A 6877-nucleotide genomic window follows, 5' to 3' on the forward strand; every position below is an offset into this window, starting at 1 on the left:
AGCATTCCTGTCAAATTGGGAAACTATTCGAGTGCTATTTACAAATATTAATTTAGTGCACAGGAAATAGCCCCTGCTCCCTAAAAGCATTTCATGGAAGAAATAGATGTGATATATCATGGTAGCTTCCCTTTTCTGGTAATAATTTCTGTCCCATGATTATAACTATGGGCATATAGTGAATGACCTGGCCAAATATAATCATCTCCCCAGCTGCAGGGTATAGGAATGTGGCCTGAGCTGGGATATTTCTAAACAGAATTAGATTTATTTTTTTTTCATCTGTCAGAAGTTGTAAAGATGTGACCCTAGAACAACTGGAGGCCATGTCCCCTGCCATATTGAGAAAATCCTTGCAAAATAAAAGAGAATAAGCAGAGAAGAGAGATACTTAGAAAGTCCCAACATCATCAAGCCCTGTTTTCATTCCTAAGGAACCCAGATTGGCTCTGGATCCTGAAGGTCTTCCTTCAATTCTATAAGCTACTTAGTTTCCTGGTTAAGTATGCTACCTCATGCTACACACGAGAAAACAATTGCATTTGGGTGGTAGAGTTAGATGTAAATGGCATATCATTAAAACTTCTAAACTAGGTTAATATGGCATATTGAGAGCCACATATCATAGCCCTTAGGCACATATGGTTATCAGCCCTTGAAATGCGCCTATTCCAAATGGGGATGTGCTGTAAGTGTAAAATATCCACTAGAATTTGAAATCTTAATTTTTTTAAAGAACAAAAAATATCTCCTTAATAATTTTGTTATCCCTATTAATTTCTCCAGCTTCATTATATTTTTAATGTGGCTACGTAAAAATTTAAATTATATGTGTGGTCCAAATTTGTGGTTCACATTGTTTCTAATGAACAGTGCTGATCTACAAGAAAACATAGACTGTATTTCCCAACTTGGTATAAGCGGGGATTTCTTAAAAGGGACACACGAAGTACTAACCATAAAAGAAAGGTACATTGGAATATATTAATATTAAGAATTTCAGTTCATCGAAATACACGATCAAGAGATTCATGATACAAAATACATGATCAAAATACATAATCAAAAATGAACCATAAGGTGGAAGAAGGTATTAGCACCTGGCAAAGATCCCATATCCAGAATAAATAATACACTTCTACAGATCAATAGGAAAAAGACAGATAACCCGGTAGAAAATGGGCAAGAAATTTGAACATACACTTGATAAATACATTTGATGTGAAAATCTACAGTAAATGGACATCTTTTTGGAAAACAAATAGATACTGAAATGGCACTGAAAAATAGAAAAATTAAACAAATAGAAAAAATTGAATAACCATTTAAGGTGGTAATCAAGGATATCCTTGACTCAAAAAAACAAAACAAAACAAAACTAAGTTTCATTTGATTTACAGATAAGGCCTACCAAATTTTTATGAACTAAATAATCTTTCTTAGAAAAGTTATTTAAGAGAATGGAAAAGGAAGAAACATTATCCAACTCATTTTTGTGAGTCTAGTGTAGGAGTTGGCAAACTTTTCTGTAAAAGGCCAGGTAGTAAATATTTAGGCTTTAAGGCCACACATAGTCTCTGTCCAGTGTTCTTTGTGTGTGTGTGTGTGTGTGTGAGTGAGTGCATGTGTATGCATTTGTGTTTTACAACACTTTAAAAATGTAAAAATTATTCCTAGCTCTTGTGTAGTTTGCCAACCCTTGGTCTAGTAATACCTTGACGGCAAATAGGATAAGGTCATGCAAAATCACTGCACTAGCTTTGACAGATGACTTTGTAAATAATTTTTTATTAAAGCACAGACATGCCCACTTATTTGTATATTGTGTTTGGCTACTTTCACACTACAACGGCAGACATGAGTAATTGCAACAGAAATTGAATGGACCACACATTGGAAAATGCTTACCATCAGCTCTTTACAGAAAGTGTGCTGACCCTGGCCTAAGAGAACACACAGGAACTGCCAACCCTTTTTTTTAATTTTTTTTTATTTTGTCTCTTGCTAGTAACTCTTCTTGAACATTCAGAGCTTGCTAGTCCTACAAGATAGACATGCTACAGCCTTAGGGTACTTGCAATTGCTATTCCCTCTGCCTGAAATTTGATTTCCTTAATATCTACATGTTTCATTCTCACCTGCTGTACTAACTTCTATCACAAATAATCATTTCTTTTTCAGTTAGTTTTATTAATTTTCCCTCTACCTCGTTAGATTGTGAGTGCTCTCATCTTGGACTGAATTTTTACTTCTGCATCTTGAAATGCCTACCCTGTAATGTGTTACAGACTAGTAAGTACTGGATATGTATTTGATAATTATTAACTCCCGGAAACATAAACAATATTATTCTATAGCTCTACTGGGGAAAAAAAGGGGTGGATTAAGGGGAGAGAGGAATAGCCAAAGAGCCAAATCATCATCTTTCATAGCAGAACGTTGATATATAACATACAAAACAATAACTGTAACCTAACAGGACACACATATTATTTAGAGATATGGACACAAAGAATAGGAGAAAAATCAGGTTCTGGGGGAATGTGTTGTGTCTGGGGAGCACCAAGAAGGGTAGGGGAAGGATGGAAAGGGGTATAAAAACAGGAGCACCGATCGTGTTATAAGCCTTATAGAATAACTTGAATTTTCAAACTGTCTTCTTATCTTTGATAAAAATAAAACCAAAAAATAAAATAAAATTTAACAAAATATAGCTAGATTTGGATAAGATAACATAAAAATGGGAAGTGGTTAAAGTAAGATTACTAAGGCCTTTTCATTTGAGCATAGGAAGGTAGAGGTATTAATCAATTAGATTATATAAAGTTGTGTATTCATGTGAATAATTTAAGAGTAATTATAAAAAGGGAAGAAAGAAAGGAAGGAATGAGGGAAGGAAAAAAAAGAGAAAAGAAAAAAAGAAGTGATTCATGACTCCCAAATCCAAAGAAAGGAAAAAGAAAATAGAAAAACCTCAGTTATTCCAGATTGCAATCAGGAAAGAGGGAAAAAAGGGCGAAGTAAGGGCAAGCTAAACAAAACACACAAAATTAGATGATAAAATATATCCAAATATATGAATAATATCTATAAATTTAAATGGAGTAAAAGCACCAGTTAAAAGACAAAGATTTAGACTGAATTATAAAAAAATCAACATTCAGTTAGGTTCTATTTACAAAGAGCACATGAAGTTAAAACAAAACAACTTTAAGATAAAAAATTATTATGGATGAAGCCACTGTGCAAATAAAACATATTTATGCACCTGAAATATAGACACAAAATAAGTGAAGCAAATTTGATAGAATTACAAGGAAAATTTGATACACAATTGTTGGCAACATCAACACTCTTATTTTATTTTAATTTTATTTATTTATTTATTTATGGCTGCATTGGGTCTTCATTGCTGCGCGCAGGCCCTCTCCAGTTACAGCGAGCGGGGGCCACTCCCCACTGCAGCATGCGGGCCTCCCACTGCAGCGGCCTCTCCGGCTGCGGAGCACAGGCTCCAGGCACGCAGGCTTCAGCAGCTGTGGCACGCGGGCTCAGTAGCTGTGGCTCGCGGGCTCTAGAGCACAGCCTCAGTAGTTGTAGCGCACGGGCTTAGCTGCTCCACGGCATGTGGGATCTTCCCAGACCAGGGCTTGAACCCAGGTCCTCTGCATTGGGAGGTGGATTCTCAACCACTGCACCACCAGGGAAGCCCAACACTCTTATTTTAACATTTGTTGAATGAATAAGACAGTTTTATCCATTGTAGCCAATTACTGATGTTCTATCCAAATTTCCTCATGTCACTATTTTTGTTTCTGTGTACCCATTTCCTGGCTTGTGATTTTACTTTATAAAGCCATAGCTGTGACTCTTCTCAGAGGACTGCCCACGGACTAATGGAGTCATTTCCCAGGTTCATAGAACAGGAAGTACCTGGGAGTTTACATCCCTTACGAGATGTCAGCCAATGACCCACTGATCTGATTATATGAAAGTCCAATATCCTTGCCTTGAGTTGAGGAAAACTCTAAGGTATAGTTTACCCTCAAGAAGTTCTTACTGCGGAATCAGGCTGGAATGTTACCTGAAAACTTGTATAACAAAAGTTGTATGTTTGCTTGTCTTCTTCCCCCTTCTTGCCCTGCTTTCTGTATTCCCTTACAAGTTTTCATGAAAGCATCTCTTTAGAAAATCACTTGCAGATGATTCCTCATCTCATGATCTTTTTCTAGAGAATCTGAACTAAGATGGCTGATACTGAATATAGTCTAGAATGTAAACTCTAAGAAAGTGATAGTGTAGTTTACTCACTCATCTGTCAAATGGCAGTAAGGACCCCATAACGAACAGCAAGTAGAGCAGTCATAGCCCCTTTCAGGCTGTTGTATTGCAATTACTAAGACTTTCACCTGAGGTGAACTGGAAAAAAACACAGCTGGAAAGGGATGCACTGCCTTGTGCAAGTTCTTTGGTATCTGAGAACACGAGAAGCATTCCTCTTAATGTCAAGAATAACTCAAAGAAAGTCCCCAGTGGTCCAGTGATTAAGACTCGGTGCTTTCACTGCGGTGGGCCTGGGTTTGATTCCTGGTCGGGGAACTAAGATCCTACAAGCCTCGAGGCATGGCAAATAAATAAATAAATAAATAAGCCGTTAAAAAAAAAAAATCTTCAGAAAAAAAAAAAAGAACTCAATTTGGGCTTCCCTGGTGGCGCAGTGGTTGAGAATCTGCCTGCCAATGCAGGGGACACGGGTTCGAGCCCTGGTCTGGGAAGATCCCACATGCCACGGAGCAACTGGGCCCGTGAGCCACAATTGCTGAGCCTGTGCGTCTGGAGCCTGTGCTCTGCAACAAGAGAGGCCGCGATGGTGAGAGGCCCACGCACCGCGATGAAGAGTGGTCCCCACTTGCCGCAACTAGAGAAAGCCCTTGCACAGAAACGAAGACTCAACACAGTCATAAATAAATAAATAAATAAATAAATAAATAAAAAAGAACGTGAATTTCTTAAAAAAAAAAAAAAAAGAATAACTCAAAGAAAATTTTGTTACCATTATTTAATATTATCTATGAGGTACTAGCCACTGCAATTAGACAAGAAAAAGAACTTAAGTATTCAAAAATAAAAAAGAAGAGGCAAAAATGCTGACTATTTTATGATTAATTACCTGTAAAAAACAGAACATTCAACAATAACAAAAAAAATTCCTACCAGAATCAAAGAATTTATAAGGTAATTAATAAAAACAAATAAATACAGAAAATCAGTGGATAATAAATATATATATCTACAAACAAGTTAAATGAAATAATGAAATCAGTTATGCCATTTATAATAACAATGATAAATTTAAAATCAAAGAATGAACTTAATAAGAGATTTGTAAAACCTATATTTTAAAAAGATCAGCTTCACCACATGGAAAGCTATGTCATGTTCTTGGATAGGAAGACTAATATCATAAAGCTGTCAATTTCTTAAATTAATTTATAAATAGAACATGATCCAGAGGAAAACGCCAAGAGTTTGTTTGTTGGTTTTTAAGTGATTCTGCACTATACAAGAATACTGTTTTTAATTCTGAAAAATAAGAGCATTAAGGGAATACTAGGTTATCAAAATATACTACAGTTATTCATTAGTTAAAATTTTTGGCATCAGTACATTAAAAACCGAGTAATAGAAGAAAATACAAAGCCCAGTATTGACCTAAATACATTCAGGACTTTATGATAAAAGTGTCATCTCAAACTACAGAGGAAAATATGGACTATTCAATAATGATGTGGGGGAAGCTGGATAACCATTTAGAAAAACATAAAATTTTATGTTTTACACACCAGTTCTACACACCATATAAGAGGAATAAAATCCTAATAGGTCAGAGGTATAAATGTAAAAATAGAATCATAAAAGTCCTATAACAAAACATGTTATAGAATTCCTTTAGAATCTAGGAGTGCAGAAGGTTTATCTAACTGACACAAATTCCAGAAGTCATTAAACAAAATGATAATGTTAAGAGGATACAAATTTTAAAATCCATGTAGCAATAAAACCCCCCCAAAACTCAAAAAATAAAATGGGAATGATATATTTAATATTACAATCAAAGATCTAGCCTCTTTAAATTTAATAGTTTTATACAAGTAAATAAGAAAAAAGACAATCCAACAGAAAATGAGCAAAGCATATGAATAAATTCTTCACAGAAAAGGAAATACAAATGACTTCCATAAATATGACCAGATTTTCAACCTTACTCATGTTGAGAGAAATGCAATTCCATAAATCAAGAGTGTGCTCAATAATGAATAGAGCTGGTTGAAAGAGACTCTTTCTTGAAGCAGCTCTTATAGTCCAAATTTGGTAATTTGAGCATCAGGAAAGATAATGATTGCAATGGATTATAGCATACTTTCGTAAGGGTGTGTATGGTTTACTTAGGAAAGTCAGGGAGAAGGAAAAGGAGAAGAAAAGGAAAGTTCTGTAAAGAATCACCACTAATGCATGTAAAATGATTCACGGATAAACAGAAATTTTGAATGCTTCAATAGTTAGAAATTAATCAGCAGTTTAAAAATCATGTATAACAAATGGACAAAAAGCATACTGGTAGTATTATAGGAAAGATCTGTAAATATTCAAAGAACACATAATTCATGTCTTAAGCAAACTGTCACCCAAAGTAGTAAAAGAGAAAAAACTCCCAAGTCTTTAATTATACTCCCAATGTATTTAATAATTCATAATTATCATCAGGCTATCTCAGTAATATACAGTAGTTACCCTGTTTTATTTTTCATCATAACAATTTATTTTTCGTCACTGCTGAGATAGGGAATTTCCCAAGACCTAGTACATAGCACATAGA

The sequence above is a fragment of the Balaenoptera physalus genome (assembly GCF_965194825.1).
Source record: "Balaenoptera physalus genome assembly, chromosome: 5".
NCBI classification, from domain to species: Eukaryota; Metazoa; Chordata; class Mammalia; order Artiodactyla; family Balaenopteridae; genus Balaenoptera; species Balaenoptera physalus.